The sequence below is a fragment of the Hylobates moloch genome, unplaced genomic scaffold (genome assembly GCF_009828535.3).
Source record: "Hylobates moloch isolate HMO894 unplaced genomic scaffold, HMol_V3 SCAFFOLD_2, whole genome shotgun sequence".
NCBI lineage: Eukaryota > Metazoa > Chordata > Mammalia > Primates > Hylobatidae > Hylobates > Hylobates moloch.
Window position 1 is genome coordinate 57,070,886 of NW_026652277.1, and position 14,353 is coordinate 57,085,238.

At 40.8% G+C, this 14,353-nt stretch overlaps 1 protein-coding gene across 3 annotated transcripts in view; it reads left to right on the plus strand.

Annotated features, from left to right (window-relative positions):
* The window catches only part of CDKL2 (cyclin dependent kinase like 2), an 87,321-nt gene that overhangs the window by 52,736 nt on the left and 20,232 nt on the right, over positions 1-14,353 (plus strand). The window contains exon 14 of one of the 3 annotated variants that reach the window (XM_058433842.1): positions 766-1,147. The exons of 1 other annotated variant lie outside the window; for it this stretch is intronic. The gene's annotated coding sequence lies outside the window, so the exon portion shown is untranslated. Of the gene's footprint in view, positions 1-73; positions 1,148-14,353 lie in introns of those variants that run through there. One more of the 3 variants, XM_032150011.2, reaches the window with a different exon arrangement.

Sequence of the window (14,353 nt, forward strand, 5' to 3'; positions counted from 1 at the left end):
AGCATTCGTGACATCAAAGGTGAATTTACTGTGAAGTGAACAAAGCTTAAGTTTTGATCTTTCATTTGCACAGGTCTTTTCAAGGCCCTGGGAGAGTCTCTGCAATGCATTCATTTGAGTTAATTCATGTTGGGCAATGAACAACTAATTCATGCAAACTGTGTAAACTGCAGGGTCTGCAAAACTTGGATGCGTTTTGTCAAAATTAGTCATTATTTGCATAAAAGGAGATATGTGTTACACATGATAGTTTTTTTTTTTTTTTTTGAGATGGAGTTTCGCTCTTGTTGCCCAGGCTGGAGTGCAATGGTGTGATCTCTGCTCACTGCAACCTCCACCTCCCAGGTTCAAGTGATTCTCCTGGCTCAGCCTCCTGAGTAGCTGGGATTACAAGCATGGGCCACCATGCCCGGCTAATTTTTTTGTATTTTTAGTAGAGACAGGGTTTCTCCATGTTGGTCAGGCTGGTCTTGAACTCCCAACCTCAGGTGATCTGCCCGCCTCGGCCTCCCAAAGTGTTGGGATTACAGGCGTGAGCCACCACACCCGGCCATACATATGATTGTTTTGATTGGTAATTATTCTAAAGATTGTCTTAAAAATTTGCTTTTGATACATCTAATTGAAATCTAAGGTTTTCTTAAACTACATAGTACCCACCAATATTATCAATATATACAATGTGAGAAAGCAAGTGAGATAGAAATTAATTTTTAGAAAGATTTTTTGTAAAATAGTTGGTGGTATACCCTCCTGTGCTTTTAGAGGATGCTCTTGCACTTGAGATGACATCTTCTTGCAGCAAGAGTGCTGATATCCCAAGAGGAGAGATTCATGGTTTTGATCATTTCCTTCTGAACTGCCTGCATTTTCTGAGGAAGGCCTTCTAGAAGAAGGAAAGACAAAGACTTCCAAATGTTTCAAAGGAAGATTGAACAAATGGCCCTCCCCAACTGTTATCCCATTACCTTTCACGTCCACCGATGCTATTTCAAGATATATCCAGTAGAATAACAGTGATATGGTTCTTGTTACATGAATGTGTATTTATTGTTAAGAGATTGTATATTTTAAGTTACCCATGATTAAAAGTGTGTAAAAAAGGGGGACAGAGAGAACTATTATAAAAGGCCATGTTACTCATGCACTGAACTTTGTGTGTTTTCTGTATAAATGTGTACATTTATTTAGGAGTGGGTTTGGTAGGGTAGGTGATAAAAATTAGGATCAGTTGAAGAAAATTGAAGAAACTAGGATCAGTAAGAGAAACTGTTTGCTTTACCTGAATTTAACTATGAAAACACACTTAACAATCTTACACGTTTCTAGATATTAAGGGAATATGTAACTCCTGTCCGTGGGTAGATGTGTATCTTTGGCTTCTGTAATTATTATTGATATTCTATCAGTGTATTATGAGACTCTGGCCTCTTTGCAGATCTTCTAAGAACCACACTAATGCAAACTTGACAGAGAAACCTTCTCTTTCGAATGACTTACTACAACTCTGGCATTGGTTAGTTCTATGTATTATAAGATTCTGGTGCTAATGCTCCATACAGAATTAATCAGGACTGATTACTCTTCTGTGGACCAATTGCTATTGAACCACCCAGCTGAAGACGCTTTGGGGAGAGAATGTTCATTATTATGGACTCCACTTTTGTCCCCTGGTAGTTTAAGGGTGATACTAGAATCCAGAGAAGTTCCTGTCTCCTTGTGGCCTCAAACACTTAGGCCTTCTGAAAAGCTTTTCACCAAGGTGCAAAATCATTTACCTGCATTCCACACATCTTTTCCAATGCATGGATCCAAAACTTTTTAGGTGGGAGGAATAAACTAAGTTGGCTACAGGTTCTTGATTTCTGGGTTTCTAGACATGCTCTGCATTTATCATTTTAGAGAATGGTTGTTTAGGGAACCAGAATTTGTGTGAGTTTTTTTTTTTTTCTTTTGCCTTAACCAATTAATAGTGTGTTGTTTTTTTCCAAAGCCATTGACTAGAACTTAGCTGAAGAATTTAACTAGAACTTTTCTTTATTACTCTGAGGAGCTTAATATTGAAATTCTGACCTTGGATATTTAAGCCTCAAAAGAGTAGGACATTCAAGGGGAGGCAAATAAGGGGTTTCAATGTACAAGTCCATAGGTGGTGGTTAAATTAAAATTTGGTCTGGATTTAAAAGCTCTACTTTTAATCTGTGACCAGCTGTTTGACTACATTAGTATGGATAACATGCTGAAAAAACTAGGGTATCAGCATTAATAGGCTGCATATTAAAACGTTACTATTTTATTTTTACTTTGAAAAACACTGCCAATAGATTCTGCAGCATGGCAAATAGGTAATACTTAAAGCCAAATGGTGCTTCAGCTTATTTCAATACTATTTTTATGTAAAGATCAGTGTGAAAATATCAGCTCAATGGTTAAGGTTCTAGGATCAATTACCTTGCAGTTTTTATACTAGCTTTTGATATCTTTTGCCTATTAAAACACCTTGTGAACTTTAGAATTAAGGAACTAAAAAATATTTACTATAAGTCCAAGTTACAACTTGAGGATCATATCTAATTAGAACTGTGGCAGAACTACTAGAAAAAGAAGATTCCGCAAATTGGTTTCAGTGATTCTTGTTGATGTCATCAACAAGATTACATAATCATCAACAATAATAGATATTGAACCAAAATGATCCTTTTTTTAAGTTTAAGGTTATTTAGTTTCGCTTGCAAGGATATGATTTAGTCACACACTAATAGGGAATATGTGTATGTACTGGTGGGGAGGAGTGGGCTTGCTCCGTGTATGTATGTTTTAAAATTAATAAATATTATCTTACTGGGCTCCATAGATGGTTTTAATTTAGATTTATTTAATTAAGAGGCTATAAATAATATATACACTACTGTATGGCATTTAAATAATAAGTTTTAAATCTGTTAATTCTTCTGGAAAACTTTGGATGTAGGGATGGCAAGCTAATTTTCTTGTATAGCTGGTGATATAAGCAGCATGGTCATAAAATAACATTTCTTGTAAAGACTAACTGGTAAAAGTTGCGACAGAACCTGGTTTTCCTTACTGAGAATCCCTTGCTTGCTTACAATATCTGACTTCCCATTGAAATGGAACATAGAAAATGTGTTTTCTTATGTGACTCTCATTATTGGTTCCTTTATCTTAGTTGTGCTACAATATAAGGCTGGACCTGTAATACACTATGTATCAGACTAGACTGAAAAATGTGATTGATTTGTTTTCTAAGCCCTCCTCTATATAACTGAACCATGGTCAGGGGATTAGAGAAGCAACCGAGCACTGCTCCTAAGGCTTTAGGCTAGTCTCAGTGAATTGGACTAAATGGATGTTTCTCTGTTGTTTTTCATTAAGTGTTTTTGCACTAGAAGAGGGTGCTTAACACTCCTCTATCTATATGAATAAAAAATTATGTTCTCACATTGTTTTCTCAAGGGTCTTATTTTTTCTCTTGATAGCTTCAGACATGAAATAACTAGAAAATGTAATTAACTTACAGCATATTTTTTTCTTAACATGCCCTCTGAGAAGTAAGTACCTTATGTTATCACTCGTGGGTAACTTGTGATTTAGAGCTTTGTGTTTATAGATATTTGTGGATATCTGATGTTGAATATATTCTGAGAAATTTTCTTTAAAACAAAAACCCATCCACAAGACAGCATTTTTCTTTGTTTTCAGTGAAAATTTAGTTTTGCCCATTGCACATTCTTAATTTCTATATTCTCTACTTTGGCACTCAGGGCCATCTCCTGTAGAAGTGAAGTTTCTGGTAACATTCTGGAAAATGTATTGTCGATTAATATGAACATGTAAGAAAAGTTCAGGGAAATGAAAACGGCATATCTCAATTCAGCATGTTGTCCTATCCCTAAGCTAGGATTCTCCTATCAGTCTGGAGAACAGTCTTTCATATCAGTTTACCTCCATCCAGCTATCCCACCTGCTCTAGACCTGGAAAGTGATCTTCATTAATCTTGCTGCTAGGATTTAAAACTATCCCCTGACCGCCCCCACCCCCCACCACAAAATAATGTTTTAATTGGTCACTTCCCTCCTTGTTTTATTATTTTATTTTATTATTATTATTTTTATAGAGATGGGGTCTCACTGTGTTGCCCAGGGTGGTCTTTAACTCCTGTGCTCAAATGATCCTCCTTCCTTGGCCTCCCAAAGTGCTACAGGCAAGAGCCACCACGCCCGGCCTCCTCAACCTGTTTTTAGTTGTCTTCCTTGGCTTCTCACTCTTTTTGTTTACATGTATATCTATCTCCCCCCCAATTTTTTTTTCCCTTTAACTAGAAAAGCCATTTATTGAAAGGTGTTAAGTTGCTCCTCAACCCACCAGAAGAGTCAGGGTTAGATTCTGAAGGCACACAGGCAAGAGCAATACCCAGTGTCACTGCCTCACTAAATTTTCAGTGTCTATAAAGGTGGGGAACCTTATTTATCTATTTTTGCTCCACACCATCTAGCACAGTAATAACCCTATGAAAGTAGGAATGTTATTCATGTTTTATAGGCAAGATAATAGGCTTACAAAACTTAAGGAATTGACTCAGTGTCACTCAATAAATGATAGAGCCATGAGTGTTGAAATAAATATATGATTATGATTAGAGCTGGAATTAATTTTTAAAATCTGTTTAGATAATATAACATTGAGAGCTTAGACTCCTGGAGCTACATACTTCCTCATTTGCTTCTAGAGGAGAAGACAAGGAGTTTCCCCAGCCATTAAACAACACTTCACTGTCATTGATTGAGCCTAATTTGGATACTGCTCATCCCTGAATCAATCACAGTAGCTAGGTGAATGACAAGCACTGATGGGCTTGAACCTTGGGCCTCTGTTAAATTTCCTTCCTTGAATTAATAATGGGATCAAAGAGAAACCGGATTATACTGATTGGCTTAGGCCAATTGCAGTCCACCCATGGAACCACATGGCTTCCACAAAGCAGGGCAGGCACAGAATGGACGTTGGAAAAACGATCACAGTGCTAACCAGAGATGGACATTTTTGAAGCTGCAAAAGCAATGCTTTATTTTAGATTTGGATTGATTTTACCAAATTGTCTCTCAAAAAGACTGTACTAATTTATATTCTTACCAACAGTATATGAGAAAATTTTCTCACGTTAGATATTCATAGTTTCCATTTTGGCCAGATAGATGGGTGAAACTTATCTTGCTTTGGTTTACATTTTCTTGATTACTACTGAGGTTACACATATTCTGATTTTTTTATATATATATATATGTCATTTGAATTCCTTCGGTGAATAAAAAATATTAAGGTCTTTAAAAAAGGTAAGGCAGATTTTAGTTTGAGTATTGGAGGCTTCCCTCTATAGTTGGTTTTCCTATATCTGACAACAAGGGAAAAACCACATTCAGATAATAAAGTTTGGCTCAAAACATATTGTGGATAAAAAATGATTTTTGAGAAATGCAACCCAGCCAGAAAAATGCTTTTTTTTTTTTTTTTTTGAGACGGAGTCTCCCGCTGTTGCCCAGGCTGGAGTGAAGTGGAGCGATCTTGGTTCACTGCAACCTCCGCCTCCCGGGTTCAAGAAATTCTCCTGCCTTAGCCTCCCGAGTAGTTGGGATTACAGGCATGCACCACCACGCCTGGCTAATTTTTGTATTTTTAGTAGAGATGGGGTTTCTCCATGTTGGCCGAGTTGGTCGCAAACTCCTGACTTCAGGTGATCGGCACACCTCGGTCTCTCAAAGTGCTGGGATTACAGGCTTGAGCCACCGCGCCCGACCAGAATATATTTTAAAATTACACTTGTTTTAAGTAAGATACGTCCCGTTTCTTATTCTGGGTTTTGGGAGGAAATAAGTCAATGAGAGATTAACAAGTCTCCCTCCTGGGGCAGAGGGATGGAGAAGACAGTTCTGCTGGGGTGGACAGGAATTATTTAAGGAAAGTTATGAAAGATCTGAGCTCTGGGATTGCGCCGTTGACCTCACATCCATTTCACTAGGATGACATCTTATTCCCTTGGCTCTGTTGAGGACTGCCTGGTGCTGCCAAGCCGTGATCCAGCAGGTGGCAGTGAAGCCCCTCTCACTGCAAGCCATAGCTTTCCCAAGGGCAAAAATACTAAAGTCTGTGACGAATTTTACCTGAGGGGTATTATCTGTTTCTTTTTGTCCATGCATTCAATAAATGGTCTTCTTTTTCCATTTTAAAGAGCAGTGTTAAGGAGTGCTCAAACTATTTGAACTACAGGCGTGGCCAGGGAGAACTGTAAGACAGGCCATCAGACGGCACTGCTGGTGGAGGGGCGCCCCCTGGTGGATGGACATTGTTAGTTAAACACTAGTAGTGCAGGTTTCTAGGTGTTCAGGAAGCAGAAGAGATCCAATGCACTTGACCTGCTCAGTCTCTGCGATTATGTTAGGGCCTCCCTAATGTCAGCAGGTGGCCGGTAAACTCAGCAAGGCAGAGCCAGTGGCTAGAGGGGGGTCTAGGCTGGAGAGAGCATGGGTGGTGGGGAAGAGCTGTGGACTTCACTGAGAATCCCGAACAAGAAAAACAAGTTGGAGAATTATGAAAGTGAATTTGCCTCACAAAATGAAATGTTGGCAGGTGAGTAAAGGCAGAGTGGAAGGAAAAATTTCACTTCCAAGGATGCCAGCCTAATAAGGGTTCTGAACATCTTTGGAATTAATTGGAAACACGGTTTTCAATTGTGATGTCTGTGTAAGTGGCAAAATGTAAGTCAATCTTCATAATGCTTGGAAATTTGAAGATGAGTCTGCACTGCCACTGGCTTTCTTTCTTGATTATATTTGGAGTACAGCACAGGGAGTTTGCATGGTGCAACCCCAGACACATTTCCAACCTTTATAGCAGTTGGTTAATATGTGTATTTAGCCGTCAGTGCACTCAAATTCCGAATCTGAAAAAGTGCAGGGCATAATGTTGTTTTGGGAAAATAAGCCATGTATTTTGTGTTCAAAATTTAAACCCTTGATACACTTCTCGACGTGTTGATTTGAAAAACAGAATCACCAAAGAAAAATGCAGAAGGACTGTAGAAAAGGAGAAATGTATTGCCAATACGGAAACAGAACTTTAAATTTTTATTGCTATGACTCTATGAAATCTACCTCTATCCTGAGTGAGGGTGAGCATCTAATTATCCAGATGGAGTAAATTGTAAAAGAAGTTTCTAAAGAAGCTAAAAAATTTATTATGTGCAGAACATGTAATAATCTTTTAATTTAGAACATAAGCCAGGAAGTAAATAAATTTTGCTGGCAGAAAATCAATTTCTCTGTGCTTATTGAACAGATCTTTGAAGAATAACAGTTTGAGGAGCCATCTCAAATAATTAGCCTTCCAAGGAAACCTATGTATCTTGACCTGGCCCTGGAGGAGGGGTTTTAGAAATAGGATTGGACTCAGTTTAAAAACGAGAGAGTGATAGATCCTGCTAATAGAAGTTTTTGAGAATTACAAAATTAAGTCAGCAATTGAATCGGAGCATTCTCTATCTCTGGCTGCTGTTCCTACCTACCCTGCAACAGACTACTGAAAGAGAGAAAATTGCATCTCCAGTGAAACAGAGAATTCATTTTAAAAGAGAAATTCATTTAAAAAATCCTGAAAGGAGATTGAAAGCATACATTGGTGACCAGTAACTATTTTATTCAGGAGAGACGTGTGTGCCTTATCTTTCTCTCCTTAATAGTTCTTTTTTTTTCTGGGTGAAGATTTTAAAATCTTGAGGCTTCCCTTGATATATGTGAACTGATACATAGAAGCAAATAGGGTTAAATAGCAGGATGTTTAAAAATTCATTTATTTAACAAATATTTATTGAGTGCAGACCATGTTTTAAGTCCTGGGGATAAAGAAGTGAATAAAGACTGGGTGTGGTGACTCATGCCTGTAATTCCAGCACTTTGGGAGGCTGAGGCGGGTGGATTGCTTGAGCTCAGGAGTTCAAGAACAGCCTGGGCAACATGACAAAACCCCATCTCTACAAAAAAATACAAAAATTGATCTGGCATCATGGTGCCTGCCTGTAGTCCCTGTCCCAGCTGAAGTGAGAATATCTCTGGAGCTTCGGAGTCTGAGCCTGCAGTGAGCTGTGATCTACCACTGCACTCCAGCCTGGGCAACAGAACGAGACTCTGTCTCAAAAACAACAACAACAACAACAACAACAACAAACCAAAAAAGAGCAAAATGGACAAAAATCTCTACAAATAACGAACAAGATAACAAAGAATACCTATGAATGCTTAAATGTGAAACATGCTGGGTGTAAAAATAAAGCTGGGAACAGGGAGAGGAAGTGGGTCTCCTGCACATTTTGATAGGGTGGCCAGGGAACAGAGGTAGAATTTTATGAATGTCCTGAAGAAAGGGAAGGAGCCATGTGGATATCTGGGGGAAGAGCAAACAGACCTGCAAGGGCACAGACCCTGAGGAGGGAGTGTGCTTGGTTAGTTTGGGAAACAGCGAGGAGGACAGTGTGTCTGGAGTGGAGTGGGAAAGGAAGAGAGTGGTGTGAGATGAGTTCAGAGAGGAGGAGGGTGGGGATGGGGAGTGGGTAGGCCAGGTCCTGCAGGCCACCCTAAAGACCTGGACATCTATGTCAAAAGCTTGCAGAGGTGATTATTTGTTTGTGATGATCCCTTCCACACAAATCATTGAACTCCTACTCTCCAATCTACATTTTTCCAATGATGAATCTGAGAGAGAGATTTTCTCTTTGGAATGTGTCTCTATCTGTTTTTGTGGTTCTCTGGCTAGCCAACTGTATGATGTCTGGCTAGCCAAATGTAACCTCTGCTAGGGTTCCATTTAAGACTGTTGAAAGATTTCTAGTTTAAATTTACCCTAGCTGGGAGGCACAAATATTTATTGATATATACTAAAAAATATTCAGGGAAATCCTACTTAATACAGCCTTGGTAACTGCCAGTCCACAGAATATTCAAATGCTTGTTTGATAAACGAAAGCTACAACTGTAATTAGGGTGCATTTACTGATTTCCTGTACACTGCAGCATTTTTTGTTTTTTGAGACAGAGTCTCGCTCCGTTGCCCAGGCTGGAGTGCAGTGGTGCGATCTCGGCTCACTACAACCTCTGCCTGGGTACAAGCGATTCTCCTGTCTTAGCCTCCTGAGTAGCTGGGACTACAGTTGTGTGCCACCACACTGTAGCATTTTAAATTTTTCCAATTAATATGTAACATATCTAGTAAAATACATAAATCTTACATATATAACATGATAATTTTTATAAATGTATACACCCCTGTGACCACCTCCCAGACCACGCAAGATACAGACTACTTCCAGCATCTACCATGCTCTCTCTTGCCCCTTCTCAAACCAAGGTCATTATTCTGGCCTCTATCACCATGGATTAGTTTTACCTGTTCCTGAATTTCACGTAAATGGAATCTTACTCTATGTATTCTTTTGTGACTGACTTCTTTCACTCAGTATGGAATCTGTGAGAATCATCTATGTATTAATAGTAGTAATCTGTTGGTTTTCATTGATGTGTAGTATTTCAGTGTAGGAAACAAAAGCAATGGATTTACCCATTCTACCGCAGGTGGACGTTTGTGTTGTTTTCAGTTTAGAGCTATTTTGTCACACTTCAGTGTTTTTTGTTTGTTTGTTTGTTTTCTTTTTGAGACATAGTTTCACTCTTGCTGTCCAGGCTGGAGTGCAGTGGCGCCATCTTGGCTCACTGCAACCTCCGCCTCCTGGGTTCAAGTGATTCTCCTGCCTCCCAAGCAGCTGGGATTACAGGTGCCCACCACCACACCTGGCTAATTTTTTGTATTTTTAGTAGAGTTGGGGCTTCACCATGTTGGCCAGGCTGCTCTCAAACTCCTGACCTCAGGTGATCCGCCTGCCTCGGCCTCCCAAAGTGCTGGGATTACAGGCATGGGCCACCGTGCCTGGCCACTTCAGTGGTTTTACTTGATGATGACCCTGTGCGTTGCTGAGGTTTATAGAACTGATTGCCCCACGCACATTGTTCAGTTGTGTCTACTCTTTCATACCTCCCACCCTTGGTTGGTTTGTCTCTCTGCTGTTTAGAACAAACCTGGAGCTTCCTGTAGGAATCTGATCTCTACTTACGTTTGATTGTAAAACTAAGTGAAATATGCTCTGTGCTTGAAAAAGTGGTAGTTCTCTTTATCTTTGTTTATTATTCTTATTATTTTTGAGACCGGATCTCTCTCTGTTGCCCAGGCTGGAGTACAGTGGTGTGATCATAGCTCACTGCAGCCTTCTAAGCAGCTGGGACTACAGGCACGCACCACCACACCCAGCTAATTTTTTTTTTTTTTGTAGAAACTGGGTTTTGCCATGTTGCCCAGGCTGGTCTCAAACTCCTGGACTTGAGCAATCCACCTGCCTCAGCCTCCCAAAGTGTTGGGATTATGGGTGTGAGCCACCATGCCTGGCCTATTTTTTCTTTTATTATTATTATTATTGTTGTTGTTATTATTTTGAGACAGGGTCTCCTTCCATCATCCAGGTGGGAGTGCAATGGGGTGTGATCATGGGTCACTGAAACCTCGATCTCCTGGGCTCAAGGAATCCTCCCACCTTAGTCTCCTGAGTAGCTGAGACTACAGGCACATGCCACTACTCCCAGCTAATTTTTTATTTTTGGATTTTTTTGTAGAGATGGAGTTTCACCATGCTGCCCAGGCTGGTCTCCAAATCCTGGCTTCAAGTGATCTGCCCATCTCGGCCTCCCAAAATGCGAGGATTACAGGTGTGAGCCATCAGGCCCAGCCTATTTTTTCTTATGTAAAAAAGTGCTTGAGCCAGGTGCAGTGGCTCATGCCTGTAATCCCAGCGCTTTGGGAGGCTGAGGCAGGTGGATTGCTTGAGGTCAGGAGTTCCAGACCAGCCTGGTCAACGTGATGAAACCCTGTCTCTACCAAAAATACAAAAATTAGCCAGGCATGGTGGTGCACACCTGTAGTCCCAGCTACTTGGGAGGCCGAGGCAGAAGAATTGCTTGAACCTGGGAGGCGGAGGTTGCAGTGAGCCGAGATTGCGCCATTGCACTCCAGCCTGGGTGACAAAGGCTAAACTTCATCTCAAAAAAAGAAAAAAAAAAGGTGCTTGGGCATTGTAACCCTGTCTTCTTTAGAATCAGAGCCAGGTTTCTCTAGATTATGTAGCTGCTCTGGGAGTTTGTAGCTACTGCTATGAAAATTGGATACTTCTTGTTATGGACTGAAGTGTGTTCCCCCAAATTCATATGTTGAAGGCTTAGCCTCCTCAGTACTTCACCATGTGACTGCTTGGAGATGGAGCCTTTAAAGAGGTGATTACTTTTTTTTTTTTTGATGGAATCTTGCTCTGTCGCCCAGGTTGGAGTGCAGTGGCGTGATCTTGGCTCACTGCAAGCTCCGCCTCCCAGGATCACGCCCTTCTCCTGCCTCAGCCTCCTGAGTAGCTGGGACTACAGGCGCCCACCACCATGCCTGGCTAAGTTTTTGTATTTTTGGTAGAGACGGGGTTTCACTGTGTTAGCCAGGATGGTCTCGATCTCCTGACCTCATGATCCGCCCGCCTCAGCCTCCCAGAGTGCTGGGATTACAGGCGTGAGCCACTGTGCCCGGCCAAAGAGGTGATTAATTTAAAATGAGGCTGTTAGGAAGGTCCCTAATCCAATCTGACTTGTGTCTTTATAAGAAGAAGAAATCGCAGCCATAAAAAATGATGAGTTCATGTCCTTTGTAGGGACATGGATGAAACTGGAAACTACCATTCTCAGCAAACTATTGCAAGGAGAAAAAAACAAACACCACATGTTCTCACTCATAGGTGGGAATTGAACAATGAGAACACATGGACACAGGAAGGGGAACATCACACACCGGGGACTGTTGTGGGGTGGAGGGAGGGGGGAGGGATAGCATTAGGAGATATACCTAATGTAAATGACGAGTTAATGGGTGCAGCACACCAACATGCCACATGTATACATATGTAACAAACTTGCCCCTTGTGCACATGTACCCTAAAACTTAAAGTATGATAATAATAAAATTAAAAAAAAGAAGAAGAAATCTAGTCACACAAGAGAGACACCAGTAGCACATGTACACAGAGAAATGACCATGTGAAGAGGAGGAAGAGGGTGGCCATCTGCAAGACAGGGAGAGAGGCCTCACAGGAAACGAAGTAGGAAGCAGGACTGGACTCCAGAGGCGGGGCTTAGACATCAGACCAGATTGAGGACCAGCTAAAACGGGGGTGGAAAGTGAGGAGGAAGCACCCTTCAATACCCTTCAATCAGACACACCCAGCAGTGTGCTGTGTTAATTTACCATTGTCATGGCAACACCCAGGAGTTACTGCCCCTTTCCATGGCACTGACCCAGTGACCCAAAATTTACTACCCCTTCCCTAGAAACTTCCTGCATAAGTCACCCCTTAATCTGCATGGACTTACAAATGGGTATAAATATGACTGCAAAACTGCCCTGGGGTTCTACTCTCTGTCTACAGGGTAGCCCTGCTCTGCAGGAGCAGTCACAAAGCCGTAACCTGCCTCTTCAATAAAGCTGTTTCCTTCTACCTCTGGCTTGCCCTTGAATTGTTTCCTAGGCAAAGCCAAGAACCCTCACAGGCTAAGCCCCACTTTGGGGCTCACCTGCCTTACATCAAAACCAACCCGGATGGCACTTTGGTCTTAGACTTCTAGCCGCCAGAAATACATTTCTGTTGTTTAAGCCACCCAGTCGGACATTTTGTCATGGGAGCCGTAGCGAGCTCGTAGACCTCCTCAAATAATTTTTCAAATGACACGAGGTAACATTTATAGAATAAGTAGCCTCTTTAAACATTTTTCATTTTTAATCAGGAACCCAGCAAACTCCATTGTTGACCATGGTTTAAATGTGTTCACAAACCAATTGTCCAGTAGCAGACCCCACACAGCCTACATACCCTTCTGGCTAAGCTGTCTCTTGTTGACACGTGCTGCCCACAAAGCCCTGCAAGGTGCTTCCTCACTGCTTAGGTGGACAGTATCCTTTGTGATGAGATGGTGTTCAGTATAAGGTGCTGCTCTTTCCCAATTGTCCAAAAATTGCTGCTATTTTGCAGGGTGTCAGAGCAGGGGTGGGTTCTGTGCAGAGGTGGAGATACTGGCCCCCTATTCAAATCTGTGCCACACTGTGTCATTTTGACTCCAAATCAGCTCTCTTAAGAGGCCACCAATGTCTCTTAAAACACTGACATCAGCTTCTGGTGCTCACTGCCAACTGTGGAGGCTCAAATTCAACCCAAGGGGCTGGCTGGTGGTGGTGATCGTGGGAGGTACATGCTAGTTCATTTCTTCTCTTTCTTCCTTTGCACGCAAACTTCCAGCTAAACTTTTTCTTCCTCCTCCAATTAAAAACTACCCTTTCTCAAATAATAGTGCTCATCTGAATCTCAGTTCAGCCAGTCTACATGCCCCATCACTCTTATAACCAATGTGAGTCGCTGAAAGGCTGTTGTTAGTGTGGGAAGGTGGGAATGGGATTTCATTTTTAACTTATCTTCAAGGGCATGGATACATTTGAGATTAATTTTTTGTGTGGTTTTCAATAATGCTTTTTAAATATTGTTCTTGAAATAATATTGAACTCTAGAAGAGCTGCAAGAATAGTACAAACAACTCCCATATACCCTTTAGTCAAATACATCAACTGGAAAAACATTTGCCACATGTAGTTTATTACTTCCCATCTGTCTGTCTATCTATATATCTATGTATCTATCTATCATATATATGCACATATCTGCATATCTATGCATATTTTTCCTGAATCTTTTGAGATTTAGTTGCAGAAATCATACTTATTTACCCTCAAATGCTTCAAAATCTATTTCCTAAGAACAGGAATATTCTCTTACAGAATTATGAAATTCAGGAAGTTTAACATTGACAGAATACTATTACCTAATACATGGTCCAAATTTAAAATTTGCCAGTTGTCCCAGTTATGCCAAAATGTCCTGTCCCTCCGCTTCTGACCTCCAGGACCTAATCGGAGATCACATATTGCACTGAATTGTCATCTACTTCAATCTCCTTTAATCTTTGTCTTTCATGACATCTACATTTTTGAAGATGCCAGTTTTGCAAATGTTCCTCAATTTGAGTTGTTTTTTGACGATTAGATTCAGGTTGTGTGTTTTGCGCATAATTAGAACTTTAGACTTACAATACTATTGTTGTCATTCCTGCCTGAAAAGAAAAAAAATGCATTGAAGAGTTATTATACCCTTCCCACAGACTCCCA